Here is a 20,860-nt window from a genome sequence, read left to right as displayed (position 1 = left end):
TGTGGCCAGTAAACATATAAAAAGAAAGCTCAATACCACTGATCACTAGAGAAACACAAATCAAAACCACAGTGAGATACCATCTCACACCAGTAAGAAAGGTAATTATTAAAAAGTCAAGAAATAGCAGATGCTGGTAAGGCTGTAAGGAAATAGAAATGCTTTTACCCTGCTGGTGGCAATGTAAGTCAGTCAACCGTTGTGGAAGACAGTGTGGTGATTCCTCAAAGACCTAGAACCAGAAATACCATTTGACTCAGCAATCCCGTTACTGGTTATATACCCAAAGGAATATAAATCATTCTGTTGTTAAAACACATGCAAACGTATGTTCATTGCATCACTATTCACAATAGCAATGGCATGAAAACAACCCAATGCCTATCAATGATAGATTGGATAAAGAAAATGTAGTCCATATATACCATGGAATACTATGCAGCCATAAAAAGGTAAAAGATAATGTCCTCTGCAGGGATGTGATGGAGCTGGAAGCCATTGTCCTCAGCAAATTAAGGCAGGTACAGAAAATCAAACACCACATTGCTCTCAGTTGTAAATGGGAGCTGAACGATGAGAACACATGGACACAGGGAGGGGAACAACATACACTGGGGCCTGCTGGTGGGATGGGGGATGCACAGGAGAAGGGACAACATCAGGATAAATAGCTAAAGTATGTGGGGCTTAATACCTAAGTGACGGATGGATAGGTGCAGCAAACCACCGTGGCACACATTTACTCATGTAACAAATCTGCACATCCTGCACATGTATCCTGAAAGTCAAAATAAAATAAAAGAAAAAGAAACATGCAAATATCCAGCCCCAAACCTAAAAAAAAAAAAATCAACATTCTCTACACTACTTAACAGCTGGATTTTCAGGATTGTCAGCAAGAGGGCCTTCACCAGACAGTAAATCTTAAGTGATCTCTGTGGATAGAGAAAGCACCATTGCAACATAATGATACTGCCAGCAATATAAGAGGAAAGATAGGAGAAACATTATCACTTGCACAGTAATAGAAAAGAAGGATTAAATATGGTAATAGAGGTGGTGGAGATAATCCCAAAGAAACTACTAACTGGTTACAAAGACACAATCAGTGACTCAAGGCTTGCTCATATCCCCAGGATATACTTATTTCTAGTAATATTTGACAATGACTGTGCAAAGGAAAAGCCCTAAATACAGTGAATCCTTAAAAAATTTGCTTAGTCGGCCAGTGGTGGTGGCTCACGCCTGGCCTGTAATTCCAGCACTGTGGGAGGCCAAGGCGGGTGGATCACGAGGTCAGGAGTTTGAGACCAGCCTCACCAACATGGTGAAACCCTGACTCTACTAAAAAATACAAAAATTAGCTGGGCATGGTGGCATGCTCCTATAATCCCAGCTAGTCTGAAGGCTGAGGCAGAACAATCAATGGAACCCGGAAGACAGAGGTTGCAGTCAGCCTAGATTGCACCACTGCACTCCAGCCTGGGTGACACAGCAAGACTCTATCTCCAAAAAAAAAAAAAAAAGTTCCCTTAGTCATCTTAGATAACAGCATATTGGCAACATTATGCTTTATACCTTCAGATACATCTCTCGAAAAGTTCTGAGAACTTGCATTTGTTTGTTTTAGCCTTGGTATGGCAGCATCAGCCTGGCTGATGTTACTCCAAGATTCCATTTGTTGGAAATGTAGAGTTACTCATAGCTATGGCTATTAGAAGGAAGAGGCTTTGTCATTTGACTAATAAGGTTTTACTGAAGTTAAAAGGGGTCTTCAAAGCTCCGAGATGAAATTGAGCTAAAAGTTAGGGATATATTGCAGAAAGCTAACCACTAAATCATCACTTTGACGGGATGTTTAAAATCTTTTCACCAGGTTGTATTATCAGATACTGCCATTCACCTTGCTGTGTCCACGGACCATGGTAAGACTGCAAAGCCTTATTTAGGTTTATTTCGGTTCAGCGACCCTTTTCTTTGGCCCTTTCCCCAGGATCAGATCCGTTTAAAAGAAAACATCCTAAAATTGACTTGATTGTGTACAATTTCAATATTCATACCTTAATTTAAGAAAGGCACCATCTTGTTGACTTCATTTCTCTTTTCTATCTCACATCCACTGCTTTATTCCTCCACTGGCCTTCTCTGAACCCCACATGTCTTTCTGCCTCTGCTTTTCTTATGTCAGTACTATAACACATGCCATTTAAAAGAGGATTTTTTCAATGTTTCATTTACACCGAGGGCCAAAGAAACCAAGATACATGCATCCACATACATGCATGAAACTTTTTAGGAACATATCTTTCTTCCTGTGCTCCTTTAGGCTTTCATTTTTTAGCGGCTTATTAGAGGTTTTTTTCGTTTTGGGTTTTTTGAGATGGAGTCTTACCCTGTTGCCCAGGCTGGAGTGCAGTGGCATGATCTTGGCTAACAGCAACTTCTACCTCTGGGGTTCAAGTGAGTCTTGTGTCTCAGCCTCTCAAGTTGCTGAGATTACAGGTACTTGCCACTAAGCCTGGCCTATTTTTTGTATTTTTAGTAGCGACAGGGTTTCACCATGTTGGCAACGCTGGTCTCAAAATCCTGACCTCAAGTGATCCCCTGGCCTCCCAAAGTGCTGGGGTTACAGGCACGAGCCATCATGCCCAGTCTGCTTATTAGCTTTTAAGCAGTGAGAGAGAAATCAATTTCCCTTTGAGGCTACCCCGGCCATGCTACATACTGAATATTTATGCCCTGTCCGCCCATTCATATGTTGAAATTTAATCACCAATGTAATGGGGCTCTGGGGAGGCAATTAGATCATAAAAGTGGAGATCTCACAAATGGGATTAGTGCCCTAATAAATCAGACTCCAGAGAGCTCCCTCACCCCTTCTGCCATGTGAGGACACAGTGAAGAAACAGCTCTCTAGGAACCAGGAAGTGGGCCTTTACCAGACACTAAATCTTCCAGCAGCACCTTCACCTTGGACTTCCTAGCCCCCAGAACTGTGAAGACGAAATTTCTGTTGTTTATAAGCCACCCAGTCTATGGCATTATCTTATAGCAGCCCAGACTGACCCAGATCCCTCAGTTTATTTATTTATTAATATTTAAAAGTATATTGGGTGCTATGCTTGGAGCACTGTGCTAAAAGCTGGAGGTATAGAGTGAGACAGCATAGTCCTTGCTTTGAAAAGACTCACAGAATAATAGAGAAAGCCAGTATTTCTTCAATATTGGCTTTAGAATTAAGACAGAAAAGTTTATAGATCTCTTCATTCAGTTAATCATTCATTCATACATGAGCCACTCATTCATTCATTTGTATATGATGAACAGGGACTATAACATCTCTGCCTTTGGGAGTTGGGCATTAAACAGAGTGCCCACGTGTGGCTGGGTATAGCGGCTCATTCTTGTAATCCCAGCACTTTGGGAGGTCAAGGTGGGAGGACTGCTTGAGGCCAGGAGTTTGAGACTAGCCTGAGAAACACAGTGAGACCCATTTCTACAAAACAGAAATGTAAAAATACTAGCCAGGCTCAGTAGCTCACACCTATAATCCCAGCTACTCAGAAGGCTGAGGCAGTAGGATTGCTCGAGCTCAGGAGGTCCAGGGTTTAGTGAGCTATGATCATAATACTTCACTCCAGCCTAGGCAGCAGAGCAAGACCCTGTCCCAAGGGAAAAAAAAAAAAAAGGGAGTATATGCTCATGCATGCACGTACGCACACACAGACAGACACAGAGGTTGTGCAGATACTGACTTAACGAGAGTTTTACTTCTAAAGGATATGTTTTATTTTGCCATCACACACAGAGTCCACAAGATTTGTGAGTGCTGCTTCACGCTATGCTGTGAATGTGCCCCTGACCTAGGCTTAATAGAAGTCTTGTAGTTTTAGTTCAAAATACTTTTTTGGTGAATATTTTACTGACTGTAGCTCCACCTGAAACTCATTATGCAAGCAAGCAGGGCAGTCTTTGAAAAAGGCATCCTGTGGTGTCAACAATGCCTGTGGGGGCTTAAAACTTCCACGTTTATCTATGAATAAGAAAGCTATGGTTGTGCTCCATACAGGGTTACAGGGACAATATAAGTGAAGAGGAATCTTGGACTGAGATATTTCTCAACATAAATAGCTTAGCAGGATAACATTATAGAGGAAATTCATTAGTATAATCTCACATTGATAAGCAGATACTTGTGACTTTTGTCAAGTTGACAAATTCCTCAGCTCTTTGAAACAAGTGAATCATGCTGAAAAAGTTGTCATGATTGGCTTGAGCAAGGCAAGAAGGAGCTTCCAAAATTCATTAGTAGAACTATGAAAACCTCAAGCACCTTCAAAATGAGTTGCAAATATGCTAGAAAAGGATGCATGTGGGTGTGTTTATTTTATATTTCAGTGGAGCAATGAAAGAAAACATTAAAGAGTTTGTAACTTATTATGCCTGTAGAAATGGAAAGAAGGCAACTGAATCACACGGATCAGAAAATAAAACATCTTTAAAAGAGTTAATCAATTAAAATCGTGGCGCGTTATTTTGTAGATAATAGTAAATGGATTGTAAGTTGATAAGGAAGACAAAAGACTTAGAATAGCCAACATAATATTTCAACACAATCTTTAAGAATAACAACAAAGCCACAGGACTGACACTACCCAACTTCAAGACTTGGTATAAAACGAGAGTAATCAAGACTATGCAGTATTGGCAAAAAAATAGACAAATCAGTGAAACAGAGTAGAAAGCCCAGAAATATACCCAGATGAATACAGTCAACTAAGCTTTGGCAGGAGAGACAAGGAAATTCAATAAAGAAAGGATCATCTTTACAGGAAATAGTGCTGACACAACTTGGCGCCTACATGCAAAAAAAGATGAATACAGACATGACTTTTTACCTTCCAAAAAATTAAACCAAAACAGATCATAGATCTAAGTGTAAAGTTTAAAACTATAAAACTACTGGAAGAAAACAGAAAATCTAGCTGACCTGGCTTTAGTTATGCTTTTTTAGGTACAACACCAAAAGCAATATCCATGAAGTAATAAAATAATAAAACTTCATTAGAAGTAAGCATTTCTGCTTTATGAAAAACATAATTAAGACATGTCGCAAAACATAACACATAAAGGATTTGTATTCAAAATATACAAAGAACTCTTAAAACTCAACAAAAAATAAGCAGTAATTCAGTTTTATTTACTTATTTATTTTTCCTTCCAACTTTTAAGTTCAGGGAATACGTGTGCAGGTTTCTTATTTGATTAAGTCGCATGTCGTTATGGTTTGGTGTAAAAATTACCCAGGTAATAAGAATAGTACCCGAGAGGTAGTTTTCCACCTCTCCACCCTCCATCCTCAAGTAGGACCTCATGTCTGTTGTTCCCTTTATGTTATGAGAACATGCATTACTTGGTTTTCTTTTCATATGTTAATTCCCTTAGGATAATGGCCTCCAGCTGCATCCTTGTTGTTGCACAGGACATAATCTCATTCTTTTTTTATGGCTACATAGTATTCCATGGTGTATACGTACCACACTTCCTTTATCCAGTCCACTGTTGAGGGCCATTTTGGTTGATTCCATGTCTCTTCTATTGTGAAGAGTGCTACAATAAATACATGATGCATGTGTCTTTTTGGTAGAACGGTTTATATTCCTTTGGGTATATACACAGTAATGGGATTGCTGAGTCAAAGGGTAATTCTGTTTTAAGTTCTTAGGGAAACCTCAAAACTAAATAACAAATTAGAGACAGTGGCTAAACTTATAGCCACAGTGGCTAAACTAACTTACACTCCCACTAGCAGTGTATAAGCACTTCTTTTCTCCATAACGTCACCAGCATCTCTTATTTTTTTTTTTTTACTTTTTAATAACAGCCATTCTAACTGATGTGAGACGGTATTTTATTGTGGTTTCAATTTGCCTTCCTCTAATGAGTAGTGATCCTGAGCACTTTTTTTCATATACTCTTGGTTTCTTTTGAGAGGTGTCTGGTCATATCCTTTGCCCACTTTTTTTTCCTTTTTCCTTTGCCTATTTTTTAATGAGATTTTTTTGTTATTTGCTTGTTGATTTAAGTTTCTTATAGGTTCTGGATATTAAACCTTTGTCAGATGCATAGTTTGCAAATATGTTCTCCCTTTCTGTAGATTGTCTGTTTACTCTGTTGACAGTTTCTTTTTGTGCAGAAGGTCTTTAGCCTAATTAAGTCCCACATGTCAATTTTTGTTTCTGTCGCAGTTGCTTTTGGAGTCTTTATCGCGAAGTCTTTGCCAGGACCTACGTCCAGAAAGTTTCCTAGGGTTTTTTTGGTCTACAGTTTTTATAGTTTTAGGTTTGACACTTAAGTTTTTAATTCATCTTGAGTTTTGTATATGCTGAAAAGAAAAGGTATAATTTCAATCTACTGTATATGGCTAGCCAGTTATCCCAGCACCATTTCTTGAATAAGGAGTCTTTTCCAAATTGCTTTTTATCGTGGGTTTTGTTGAATATCAAATGATTGTAGATATGCAGCTTTACTTCTGGGTTCTCTATGCTGTTCCATTGGACTATGTATCTGTTTTTGTACCAACACCGTGCTGTTCTGGTAACTATAACCTCGTAGAATGATTTGAATAGTGTGATACCTCTGGCTTTGCTCTTTTTGCTTAAGATTGCTTGGCTATTTGGGGCTTTTTTTTTTTTCCATGTGAATTTTAGAATAGTTTTTGTTTTTTTTTTAATTCTGTAAAAAATGTTGTTGGTAGTTTGATAGGAATAGCATAGAATCTACAAGTTGCTTTGTGGAGCATAGTGATTTTAGCAATATTGATTTTTCGAAACTATGAGTATGGAATGTTTTTCCATTTGCTTGTGTCACCTCTAATTTATTTGAGTAGTGTTTTGTAATTCTCATTTTAGACATTGTTTACCTCCCTGGTTAGCTGTATTCCTAGGTATTTTATTCTTTTTGTGGCCATTGTGAATGGCATTGCATTCTTAGTTTGGCCCTCAGCTTTGATGTTGCTGGTGTACAGAAATGATTTTTGGTACCTTGATGTTGTATCTGAAACTTTTCTAAAGTTGTTTATCAATTCTAGAAACCTTTGGATAGAGTGTTTGGGGTTTTCTAGGTATAGAATTATATCATCTGCAAGTGAGCTAGTTTGACTTCCCCTCTTCCTGTTGGGAGGGCTTTTATTTCTTTCTCTTGCCTTACTATTCTGGCTAGAACTTCCAAAATTATGTTGAATAGTAGCGATGAAAGTAGGCATCATTGTCTTTTTCTGGTTCTCAAGGGGAATGCCCCCAGCTTTTGCCTAGTCAGTATACTGTTGGCTGTGGGTTTGTCATAGATGGCTGTTATTATTTTGAGGTATGTTCCTTCAATGTTTAGTTTGTTGAGTGTTTTTAACATGAATTTTATTGAAAGTCTTTTCTCTTGTCAATTGATAGGATCACATGATTTTTACTTTTGTTTCTTTTTCTTATAAATTGCATTTATTGATTTGCATACATTGAACCAGCCTTGCATTGCAGGAATAAAGACTACTTGACTGTGGTGGATCAACTTTTTGGTGTGCTGCTGGATTAAATTTTGCTAGCATTTTGATGAGGATTTTCACATCTACATTTACCTGGGATATTTCCTGAAATTTTCTTTTTTTTGCTGTATCTCTGCCAGGTTGGCATCAGAATGATACTGGTCTCCTGAATTAGAGAAAGGGAGGAATTCCTTGTCCTCTGCTTTTTGGAATAGTTGCAGTAGGATTGGCACAAGCTCTTTTTTATAGATCTGTAGAATTTTCCTATAAAACCATTTTCTAAATATAGGAAATTTATAGGAAAATTTCCTACAAATTTTCCTATAAATCCAGCAGGTTTTAAATTACTGTTTCACTTGAGAACTCATTACTGTTTTGCTCAGGGTGTTATTTTTTTCCTGGTTTAATTGGAGGAGCTTGTATGTTTACAGGAATTTATCCATTTCTTCTAGATTTTCTAGTTTCTGTGGACATAGGTGTTTGTAGTAGTTCCTAGGGTTTTTTCTATCTCTGTGGGGCCACTGCTAATATTCTTTTGTCATTTACACTTGTGCTTATTTGGATTTTCTCTCTGTTTTTGTTCATTAGTCTAGCTAGCAGTCCATCAATTGTATATATTGTTTCAAGGAACCAACTTTTAGTTTCACTGATTTTTTTTGGTATTGTTTTCCATCTTTATTTCATTCAGTTCAACTCTGATTTTGGTTATTTCTTTTCTTCTACTAGCTTGAGGGTTTGTTTGATCTTGTTTTTCTTTTTTCTTTTTTTTTTTTTTTTTAAAGAATAAAGAGGAGGAAGAAAGAGAAAGAGGAAGAGGGAGAGAGAACGGGGGTGTTGCTTTATTGCCCAGGCTCGAATGCAGTCTAAAAATGGGTATGCTTATAATTGTCCCTAATAATGGAGATATGAAAAAAATGAGGGAAGAAAATAACAAACAAGCAGCCAACCATTATTTCATTTAAACCTGTAAGTAGGTGTGATATGGTACTGATAAGAGTGTATATTTAGTGTATTTAAAGTGGAGAGTTCTATAAATGTTACTTAAGTTTATAGTTTTTAAAGCAACAAAGATCAAAAGAAGCAAAAAAGGACATCATATAATGCTAAAAGGATCAATGAAACAAGAAGAGCTAAAGATCCTAAATATATACGCACCCAATACAGGAATACCCAGATATATAAGACTTATAGAGACTTGGACACCCACACAATAATAGTGTGAGACTTCAACATTAATATTAGACAGATCAATGAGACAGAAAATTAACAATGATATCCAGGACTTGAACTCAGATCTGGAGCAAGTAAACTTGATCTTGTTTTTCTGGGTCCTCTAGGTGTGGTTTTAGGTTGTTAATGTGGGAGCTTTCTAACTTTTTCATGTGGGTGTTTAGCACTTTAAGTTTTCATCTTAACACTGCTTTAGCTGTGTCCCAGAGATTCTGGTTTGTTGTATCTTTGTTTTCATTAATTTCTAAGAATATCTTGATTTCTGCCTTAATTTCATTGTTTACCCAAATGTCATTCAGGAGCAGATTGTTGGTTGATTTCCATCAAATCATATGGTTTTGAGAGTTCTTCTTGGCAGCAATTTGTATTTTTACTGTGTTGTTGTCCAAGACTGTGGTTGACATGATTTCATTTTTTAAAAATTTTCTATGAATTGTTTTATGGCCAAACATGTGGTTGATTTTAGAGTATGTGCCACGTGAATATTAGAAGAATGGATATCCTGTTGTTGTTGGGTGGACTGTTCTGTGGATGTCTGTTAGGTCCATTTGGTTGACTGTCAATTTTAGATCTCAAATATCTTTGTCAGTTTTCTGCCTTGATGATATGTATAATATTGTCAGTGGGGTGTTGAATCTCCCACTATTATTGTATGGTTATCTAAGCCTCTTTGTAGTTCGCTAAGAACCTCTTTTATAAATCTGAGTGTTCCAGTATTGAGTACATATACATTTATGATAGTTAAGCCTTGAGTTGAATTGAATATTTTACCATTATGTAACAGCCTTCTTTGTCCTTTTTGATCTTGGTTGGCTTAAAGTCTATTTGGTCTGAAATAAGAGTACTAACCCCTGCTCTCTTTTTTTTCCATTTGCTTACTGGATCTTCCTCCACTCTTTCACTTTGAGCCTATGGGTGTCATTGTATCTGAGATGTGTCTTTGAAGACAGCAAACAGTTGGGCCTTGGTTTTTTATCCAGCTTTCCATTCTCTGTCTTTTAAGTGGGATGTTTAGCACATTTACATTTAAGGTTAATATTGATTTGTGCAAATTTGATCTTGCCATGATGTTGTTAGCTGGTTGTTATGTAGACTTAATGGTGTGAGTGTTTTATAGTGTCAGTGGTCTGTGTACTTAAGTGTGTTGTTGTGGTGTCCTGTAACAGTGTTTCATTTCCATCTTTAGCAGTCTCATAGGATGTCTCTTAAGGCATGTCAGGTGGTAATGAATTCTGTTAGCATTTGCTTGCCTGAAAAGGATTTTGTTTCTCTTTTGCTTATGAAGCTCAGTTTAGCTGATTTGAAATATTTGGTTGGAATTTCTTTTCTTCTTTAAAAATGCTCCAGTCTATTCTTATTTGTAAGATTTCTGCTGAAAGGTCTGCTGTAAGGTCAATATTGAAATTCAGGGAATTCCGAGAACACTTGCAAGGTACTATACAAAATGACCATCCCATTGCAAGTGTTCTCTGAATTTCCTGAATTTTAGTATTGACTTCTGTAACAGATTTGGAGGAGTCTTTATGTACAATATCCTCAGATATGTTTTCCAAGTTGCCTGCTCTTTCTCCCTCTCTTTCAAGAATGCCAGTGAGTTGTAGGTTTGTTCTCTTTATATATAATCTATATAATCTCGTATTTCTCCAATATTTTTTTCCTTTTTTTTCTTTATTTTTGTCTAAGTTGACTGAAAGAACCAGTCTTTGAGCTCTGAGATTCTTTCCCCAGCTTGTTCTGTTCTGCTGTTAATACTTACGATTGTATTATAAAGGTCTTGTAATGAGTTTTTCATCAGATCAGTGTGGTTATCTCTTAATATGGCTATTTCATCTTTCAGCTCTTGTATAGTTTCACTTGATTGCTAAGATTCCTGGATTGGGTTTTAACTTTCTCCCGAATCTCTATGATCTTCATTATTATCTAGATTGTGAATTCTATTTCAGCCATTTTAGTGTGGATAAGAACCATTGCTGGTGACTGAGCTGGCACAGTCATTAGGAAGTAAGAAGACACTCTGGCTTTTAGAGTTGCCAAGTTCTTGTGCTGTTCCTTTCTGCTCTGTGTGGACTGCTGTTCTTTAAATTTTTGAAGCTGCTGTCCTTTGGACAGGCTTTTACGTTCTTTGATGTCATTGAGGGATCGATTATGGTGTAATGTGGATTTAGCCAACTAGCTTTATTTCTGGATGATTTCAGAGGACCAAGGCTCAGGTCAGCACTTCTGAGCTGTGTGCCCTAACCCTCTGATGTTAGGACCAGGGTCATGGCTTTTTTCTGTGGCCCCTCGAGGTTAAGTACCTGCTGTGATGGAGTCGCCAAAGTGTTCTTGGTCCACTGCCAACCAGCCTAATGGGAGGTGTACCATAAGCACTTCACTGGGGCTGGTGGCCATGGAGTCTGTGCTCACAAGTGCATGGCAGTGGCAGCAGGGCTCAGGTTCTGCATGCACGATGCATGTGTGCCACCATTGGTGGGGCAGTGGCATCCATGTGCTCACCCATGCTGGCAAAGCAGTTGAGGGGAGGCTATGGGCAAGTGAACACTGGGAAACCAGTGGGAGGAGGCTGCAGGCAGGTATGCATTGGTAGGAGCCCATATGCCAAAGCTCTCTGATGGTTACACAAAGTCTGCCAGCAAAAGAGCTATGGCAGTGGCCACTGTCAAGTACCCTAGTTGATCATCTGAGGCTGTGCTGCAAGCACTTGCAGCCAGGCAGGGACCCTGGAAAAAGCCAGCAGATAATGGGGCACCCAGATCAGACTGGCCCCATCCCAATTGCAAGATAGCCCTTTTCTGTTCAGGTCTAACACTCAAGAAATGCCAAAGCTACCTACATGAGGGTTGCAAGCTTTGAAAGATGTGCTCCACTGCTAGCATCCCTGTGTCAAACCCTCTGGGTTCTGTGCAGACCAGAGTCTTGTCCCTGCTACCTCTTCAAGCAACTCTCCCTTCCAGCTCAAGTGGGGGCCACTGGGTCTTCTGCAGCTAGGATTCTGGAGGTCTGTGGTGAGAGTGGGCCATTTCACACCTATATGACTCACTCTTCCCCAAAAGACACTTGGGGCCAGGAACAAATCCTGGTGCTTGACAACTCTGTGCAAGGATCCCAACTTCCTTCTCTTTCAAGCCAATGGTCTGAGTCCTCTCACCATTCAGTCTTAAGTCTACTATCTTCTTGATGGTCTAGTCTCTCAGTGGGAGAAGCTCTTTCCAGCTACATCTAGTCGGCCATATTTGCTCCTCTCCACATTCTAATTTTGAAATGAGCTAAAGATCTGAATAGACATTTTACCAAAGAAGATATACAGATGACAAATAAGCATATGAAAAGATGTTTAATATCATATATCATTGAAGCATTGTATATTAGGACAACATTGCGATACCACTATGCACCCATGAGACTAAAATTCAAAATATTGACATAATCAAATACTAGTGAAAATATGAGGCAACAGGAATCTTCATTCATTGCTGGTGAGAATTCATAATGGCACAGCCACTTCGCAAGATAACCTGGCAGGAGGGAGGGAATAAATGAGAATCACTGTAGTTTTTACTCAATTTTTTGTAAACTAAAAACTGTTCTAAAAAATAAAGCGTACTTAAAAAAAAAAAAAAAAAAAGAGGCAATATAAAAGTATTCCTGAAACAAAAATCACATTATACACAAAATAAAAAGAAAAACATGGAAGGAAAGTCTTACCCTTTAGAAGAAATTACAGGACAAGAAATTAAAAGTGATGTAAAATTGCTAACAATTTAAATGTCTGTCAGTAAGACAATGATTAATAAATGGAAAAACAGGCACAGTGAACCCAAGATAGAAAGTTCAGGAACATTTAATTCCAAGTTACTTTCTTATCCAATCCCATCAGGACCTCAAAACTACATGACTGTGCTATATATTCTAAAAATTCATTTGTCTCTTTTGACATATGTGTCATTCATATTCAACTCTAATTGATATTATAGTAATTAGAAGTCCAGGATATTGGCCAACCTACTCTAATTAAAATTTCTCAGGGAATCATCATTATTTTTTAATCGTCATATGCTGCAACAGTAAAATAACAGATTCATGATTGCATGTTGTAACAATTCCTGACATCTCCATGGTATTTGAAGAAATGTTATATTTTTGCTATATGGCCAATTGGGAAATGAAAAAGATAATGATGAAGAATTGCACACAATGATCTAAAGACTCAATAATGAACAGTTATTTATGGATATTGACAAATGGCACAGTATTTAGGCAGCCAAATAGACTCCTAATGAATGAGTGTTAGTTACACCACAGAAGAAAATTGGCTTGGTCTTACATGCCAAAGAATACTATAGTTAATATTTTGTATTTGGAGGGTTCCTTGGGCGTTAGTAGCTGTGATTTAGGGGAGTATTAGCCTAGTGGCAACAAAAAGCTCTTTGTTTGAAGGTCTGATTGCTACTTGATCATTAAGTATGATGAGGTCTTTTCTAAGATGGATTTTCTTTTCAGTTGAATTGTGGATGGTACAAATTGATTCTTAGTTAAAACTGGTTAAGTATGAAATGTGCCATCTTTGAGACCACCTTCCTGTTTCAAAACACAGCAGAGGCAGCAAACTCAAGTATGTCATGCTAGCCATTTTACTGCCTGGTCTTTCTTTCTGTGCTTAGAAGCTTTCATTCTACCATGCAGTAGACAAGATAAAATGTCATCCTGTTGCTGAGCCTGTAGGACACAAATATTCTGTCACAGTTTCGCTGAGTAGTCAGTGTTATTTGATGTGAACATCTTCATCTGCTCATCTTGAAATTCTTCAAAATCACCTTGACTTGTTCTTTCTCTCCCAGTTTCTGAGAAAATATATACTGTAAATTTCTTTCTCATCTGAATAAGAATCAGGTTGTATGCTGCAATAGCAGAATAACAGATTCATGATTGCATGTTGTAACAAAGAAATACAAAGAAAACACCAATGAGATGCCACATTTTATCTATAGGATTGGCAAAACAGTATATTCTTCCAGCATCAAGAGTTGGTGAGGATGCTGACAGGATTAAAAGTTAGTATAAAACGTTACTAGGGATGGCCAGTTGTGGATAAACCCCCTTTGGTCTCTTCCAGAGCACACAGTTTTAGTTGGGAAGTGAATGCTGACCTAGTGACTGACTACACTTCCAGCCTTTCTTCAAGGTAAGTGTGGCCTGGAAACCATAGTTTCCTATGTCATTGCACACAAAAAAATGCCCTATACCCATTAACAGTCACTTCTCATGTTTGTCTTCCTCTTTCCAGGCAAACACTGATCTGCTTTCTGTCTCTATAGATTTGCCTATTCTGGCCATTTCTTACAAATTGATTCATATTTGTGATCTTTTGTGACTGGCCTCTTTCCATCAGCGTAACGTCTTCAAAGTTCATGCATATCATCACATGCATCAGTAATTTATTCCTTTTTTAGTACCGAACAATATTCTATTGCATACATATACCATATTGTATTTATTATGGACATTTGGGTTGTTTCCAATTTTCAGTTATTATGGCTAATGCTGCTATATGCATTTACAAGTTTTTGTGTGGATATTTACTTTCATTTCTCTTGGGTATGTACCTAGGAGTGGAATTGTTGGGTCATATAGCAATTCTATGTCTAATATTTCAAAGAACTACCAAATTTGCTTTCTAAAGTTCCTGCAACATTTCACACTCTACTAGCAATGTAAGAGAGATTTCAGTTCTCTATATCCTTGTCAATAGTTAGTATTTTTTTGTCTTTTGATTATAGCCATACTAATTAGTGTAAACTGGTATCATATTGTGGTTTTAATTTGTATTTTTCTAATGAGTAATGTGGAGTTTCATTACATGTGTTTATTAGCCATTTTATATCTTCTTAGATAAATATCTATTCAGATTCTTTTCCCATTTTATTGCACTTTGTCTTTTTCATTGTTGTCTGACTTTCTATATATTCAAAATACAAGTCTTTTATCAGATATTTAGTTTGCAAATATTTTCTCCCATTCTGAGCTGTCTTTCCACATTCTTGATGGTATTATTTGCAACACAAAATTGCTTAATTTTTATGAAGTCCACACTTATCTTTGTTAGAATTTATCTTTATCATTAAGATAAATGAATAGCATCATAATGAACATCAGGCTTGTATCATATAATGACCAAGAAATAGATGAGTTTGGTAAGAATGACAATTTTGATTAACAGTAAAGAAATATTTTCCAGGATAAATTCGGTATAGAAAAAATTTTTGGAACAGCTCCTAGGTAACTATCTGGTATAGTCATTTTTCAGTTACTCTTCTGAGAATTCAACAAAGCAGTAAAACTTCTCTGACCATTATAACGTGAAGCACTTACTGAATTTTTCTGTTCAGAATTATCTTTACAAAAAGGAACTCTCAGATTACTTAACATCTGTTAATTAAAGATACTGTAATATTGTGATGTCAATAGTGTAGTGCCTTAGGCTTGTTTGTTCTTCTTCCTTCTAAAAATCTTTAGATTAAAAAGAAAGCTAAGACTTACTAAGCTCATAATATGGGCCAGGCATTTTACTACCTGGAAAAATAATTCATAATACAGTAATTCAGGGGAAGTTCTGCAGCCACAAAATATAGCCCTCCTTTGTTTTCTAGTTTCTGTAACAGAAAATTGAAATATTCATTCAGTGTGTCTTAAAGTATTAAATGCCTACTATGTGCCAATTATTTTTCCAAGTATTACAATGGAAAATATGATCTATTTATCCTCAAGGGGATTGTAGTTTGAGAAGGCTGAGGAGAAAGATGTAAACCAATAAATATAATAAAGTGTTACAGGAACAGAGTATTTATAGGGTACAGGGGATGAATAAAAGACAATAATATTTGTGAATATCGAGGTGCTTAATGTACATTGTTCCATTTTAAAACACACAGCAGCCTTGTAAATCAGATATTTCCATCTCTACTACACAAATGAGGAAAGTTAAAGAACTTAAAAAAGATGAGAAAAACTAATAAGTAACGTAATAGAAAGTCAAAGCAAGGTTCCCTGCTTGCAAAACTGTGTTCAATCTGTCACGTAGACCCTTAAACTCTCACTACACTTATCCTGTTAGTGAAGCTAATGATACAGTGGCATGAAAAGTGTGGCTCTGAGAGTATATCATTCTGTGAGCTCATCAGTGTGCATTGTCTATTGATTATTAATGTATTCTTAATACAACTCGTCCTCTTCAAATTTAGATCTATCCTGATGCACTGTCAGATTATAATAGCTATCAGAAATGTGTAATAGCTCCTGATAATCCTTATTAAACATACGATTTTAAAGCCCTTATTTTTATCTTTCAGTGTTAAGTCTTGTGGCAGATTGAATCATTGTTTGCAATTCTTTTTGCCTTCCCTTCTTTACACTTTATACATCTGCAACCCTTACCACTTGCCCTTTTGATTCCATTTACTCAAGTGGATAAAGTTTAGTGCCTCAGCACTGGGTTTGACAATTATCTTGCTTTGAACAATGGGATATGGGTAAAAGCAACTATGTACAGTTCTAACAGGCTGAGGGTGCAAAGCCAGTTTCTCCTTGTGCATGTTCTTCATGTGCACTTTGTGCTTTCATGTATACTAATGATTGCTATCCAAAAAAGTTCCTCTGTAACTGAACATCTTCAGCCTGAGCCCAACAATAAACATCAGTTGGAACACATCAGAGGCAAATCCACACCAAGAAGCCTAGCTCAGCTTAGAGCAGCTGATCTCCAACTGTTCCGCAAGAGCATGGGAAATAAGTATTTGTGGTATATGTCACAGAGATTTTTATCGTTGTCATTTACACTGCAATAGCTAACAGAGATAAGCCTCATTCTCTTCCTCGTGAGGAATTTAGAATACAAGCACTCCAGATTGATATATCCAGTCTGTAACATGGAACTTCAGTGGACAATATTGTCAGCCTATCTGATCTCTAAGTAGCAAGAAAATCATGATTATGGAGAATTGTTTTAATTTTTAATTTTTATTTTTATTTTACTTTAGGTTCTGGGGTACATGTGCAGGTCATGCAGGGTTGTTGCACAGGTGCATAATATATCCGGCATTTCTCTCCATGCCATCCCTTCCCACCCTCCCCAACCCCCACCGTCCCTCCCTACGCCCCTCAACTGCCCCCAGTGTGTGATGCTCCTCTCCCTGAGTCCACATGTTCTCTTTGTTCAACACCTGCCTATGAGTGAGAACATGCAGTGTTTGGTTTTCTGTTCTTGCATCAGTTTGCTGAGAATGATAGTTTCTAGATTCATCCAAGTCCCTACAAAGGACACAAATTCATTGTTTTTTTTTATGTCTGTATAGTATTCCACGGGGTATATGTGCCACATTTTTTTTGTCCAGTCTTATTGATGGGCATTTGGGTTGGTTCCAGGTCTTTGCTATTATACACAGGGCTGCAATGAACATATGTGTGCATGTGTCTTTATAGTAGAATGATTTATAGTTCTTTGGGTATATCCCCAGTAATGGGATTGCTGGGTCAAATGGAATTGCTATCTCTAGATCCTTGACAAATCACCACACTGTCTTCCTCAGTGGTTGAACTAATTTATACTCCCACCAACTGTGTAAGAGTCTTTCTATTTCTCCACGTCCTCTCCAGCATCTGTTGTCTCCAGAGTTTTTAATAATCGCCATTCTAACTGATGTGACATGGTATCTCAATATGGTTTTGATTGATTGCATTTCTCTAATGACCAGTGATGATGAGCATTTTTTTCATATGTTTATTGCCTCATATATATCTCCTTTTGAAAAGTGTCTGTTCATATCCGTCACCAAATTTTGGATGGATTTTTTTTCTTGTAAATCTGTTTTACTTCTTTGTAGATTCTGGATATTAGCTCTTTGTCAGATGGGTAGACTGCAAAAATACTTTCCCATACTGTTTGTTGCTGGTTCACTCTAATGATGGTTTCTTTTGCTGTGCAGAAGCTCTGGAGTTTAATTAGATGCCATTTGTCTATCTTGGCTTTTGTTGCCATTGCTTTTGGTGTTTTAGTCATAAAGTCCTTACCAATGTCTATGTCCTGGATGGTTTTGCCTAGGTTTTCTTCCAGGGTTTTTATGGTGTTAGGTCTTAGATTTACATCTTTAATCCATCTGGAGTTAATTTCAGTGTAAGGTAGGCGTCCCCAAACTCTTTACACAAGGGGTCAGTTCACTGTCCCTCAGACCGTTGGAGGGCCGCCACATGCTGTGCTCCTCTCACTGACCACCAATGAAAGAGGTGCCCCTTCCTGAAGTGCGGCGGGGGGCCGGATAAATGGCCTCAGGGGGCCACATGCCGCCCGCGGGCCGTAGTTTGGGGACGGCTGGTGTAAGGTGTCAGGAAGGGGTCCAGTTTCTGCCCAACACCATTTATTAAACAGGGAATCCTTTCCCCATTGCTTGTTTTTGTCAGATTTGTCAAAGATCAGATGGTTGTAGATGTGTGGCATTGCCTCGATGGCCTCTGTTTTTTCCATTAGTCTATATCTCTGTTTTGGTACCAGTACCATGCTGTTTTGATTACTGTAGCTTTGTAGTATACTTGGAAATCAGGTAGCCTGATGCCTCTGGCTTCATTCTTTTTGCTTAGGATTGTCTTGGCTATGCGGGCTCTCTGGTGATTCCATATGAAGTTTAAAGTGGTTTTTTTCAGTTCTGTGAAGAAGGCCATTGGTAGCTTCATGGGGATAGCAATGAATCTATAAATTACTTTGGGCAGTATGGCCATTTTCATGATATTGATTCTTCCTAACCATGAGCATAGAATGTTTCTCCATCTGTTTGTGTGCTCTCTTACTTCGTTGAGCAGGGGTTTGTAGTTCTCCTTGAAGAGCTCCTTTATGTTCCTTGTTAGTTGTATTCCTAGGTATTTTATTCTCTTTGTAGCAATTGTGAATGGGAGTTTGCTCTTGATTTGGTTCTCTGTCTGTTACTGGTATATAGGAATGCTTATGATTTTTGCACATTGATTTTGTATCCTGAAACTTTACTGAAGTTGCTTATCAATTTCAGGAGATTTTGGGCTGGGACGATGGGGTCTTCTAGATATACAATCATGTTATCTGCAAATAGAGACAATTTGACTTCTTACTTTCCTAATTGAATACACTTTATGTCTTTTTCTTGCCTGATTGCTCTGGCTAGATCTTCCAATACTATATTGAATAGGAGTGGTGAGGCACCAGACATCCTTGTCTAGTGCCTGATTTCAAAGGGAATTTTTCCAGCTTCTGCCCTTTCAGTATGATATTGCCTGTAGGTTTGTCATAAATAGCTTTTATTATTTTATGATACTTTCTGTCAATACCTAGTTTACTATTGAGAGTTTTCAGCATGAAATGAATTTTGTCAAAGGACTTCTCTGCATCTATTGAGATAATCAGGTGTTTTTTGTCCTTGGTTCTGTTTATGTGATGGATTACATTTATAGACTTGCGTATGTTGAACCAGCCTTGCATCCCCAGGATGAAGCCTACTTGATTGTGATAAATAACTTTTTGATGTGCTGTTGCATTCTGTTTGCCAGTATTTTATTGAAGATTTTTGCTTTGATGTTCATCATGGATATTGGCCTGAAATTTTCATTTTTAGTTGAGTCTTTGCCTGGTTTTGGTATTATTTGATGTTGGTCTCATAGAATGAGTTAGGGAGGCTTCCCTCTTTCTGTACTGTTTGATATAATTTCAGAAGGACCAGAACCAGCTCCTCTTTGTATGTCTTATAGAATTCGACTGTGAACGTGTCTGGACCTGGACTCTTTTTGGTTAGTAGGCTATGGATTGCTGCCTCAACTTCCTCCTGGTGTAGTCTTGGTAGAGTACAAGTGTCCAGGAATTTATCCATTTCTTCCTGGTTTATGTGCATAGAGCTGCTTGCAGTAATCTCTGCCGGAAGTTTGTATTTCTGTGGAATCAGGGGTGATATCCCCTTTATCTTTTTTTATTGCATCTATTTGATTCTTCTCTCTTTTCTTTTTTATTAGTCCAGCTAACAGTCTGTCAATTTTGTTGATCTTTTCAAAAAATCAGCTCCTGGATTTATTGAGTTTTTGAAGGGTTTTTTTTGTGTCTTATCTCCTGTTCAACTCTGATCTTAGTTATTTCTTGTCTTCTGCTAGCTTTTGAGTTAATATTATTATTATTATTATTCTGCCTCCTCTAACTCTTTCAATTTTGATGACAGGGTGTCAATTTTAAATCTTTCCTTGTTTCTCATGTGGACATTTATTGCTATAAATTTCCCCCTCGACACTGCTTTCAAGGTGTCTCAGAGATTCCGGTAAGTTGTGTCTTCATTCTGATTGGTTTTGAAAAACATCCTTATTTCTGCCTTCATTTCATTGTTTATTCAATCGACTCTCAGAGTCCTTAAACGTTTGGGGACGCCTACCTTACACTAAAATTAACTCCAGATGGATTTAAGATGTAAATCTAAGACCTAACAACATAAAAACCCTGGAAGAAAACCTAGGCAAAACCATCCATGACATAGACATCGGAAAGCACGTCTCAGTTTCCAAGTGGTTGTGTGGATTTGAATGTGTTTCTTAACTCTGAGTTCCAATCTGATTGCACTGTTTTCTGATAGACAGTTTGTTATGATTTCCATTCTTTTGCATTTGCTGAGAAGTGATTTGCTTCCAATTATGTGGTCAATTTTAGAGTAAGTGTGATGTGGTGCAGAGAAAAATGTATATTCTGTGGATGTGGGGTTGAGTGTTCTGTAAATGTCTATTCGGTCTGTTTGGTCCATACATTCAGGTCCTGGATGTGTTAATTTTCTGTGTCATTGATCTAATATTGACAGTGGAATGTTGAAGTCTCCCACTGTTATTGTGTGGGAGTCTCAATCTCATTTTAGGTCATTAAGAACTTGCTTTATGTATCTGGTGCTCCTGTGTTGGATGCATACATTTTTAGGATAGTTAGCTCTTCTTGTTGGATTGATCCTTTTACCATTATGTAATGCCCTTCTTTGTCTCTTTTGATCTTTGTTGGTTTGAATTCCATTTTATGAGAGACTAGGATTGCAAATCCTGCTTTTTTTGTTGTTGTTGTTC

The 20,860-nt window shown here is 37.6% G+C and overlaps 2 long non-coding RNA genes across 2 annotated transcripts in view; one reads left to right on the top strand and one right to left on the bottom strand.

Moving 5' to 3' along the window:
* The window catches only part of LOC141585449 (uncharacterized), an 80,864-nt gene that overhangs the window by 52,840 nt on the left and 7,164 nt on the right, over positions 1–20,860 (top strand). The window contains exon 3 of the long non-coding RNA XR_012518924.1: positions 13,878–13,946. This is a non-coding gene — a long non-coding RNA (uncharacterized LOC141585449). The remainder of the gene's footprint in view (positions 1–13,877; positions 13,947–20,860) is intronic.
* LOC141585448 (uncharacterized) overlaps positions 12,003–20,860 on the bottom strand; it is a 305,674-nt gene continuing 296,816 nt past the window's right edge. The window contains exon 6 of the long non-coding RNA XR_012518923.1: positions 12,003–12,279. This is a non-coding gene — a long non-coding RNA (uncharacterized LOC141585448). The remainder of the gene's footprint in view (positions 12,280–20,860) is intronic.

This window comes from Saimiri boliviensis, chromosome 8 (assembly GCF_048565385.1).
Source record: "Saimiri boliviensis isolate mSaiBol1 chromosome 8, mSaiBol1.pri, whole genome shotgun sequence".
Classification (NCBI taxonomy): Eukaryota; Metazoa; Chordata; class Mammalia; order Primates; family Cebidae; genus Saimiri; species Saimiri boliviensis.
Note: the sequence above shows the minus strand (reverse complement) of the source record. Positions and strands in the feature narration are given on the sequence as shown.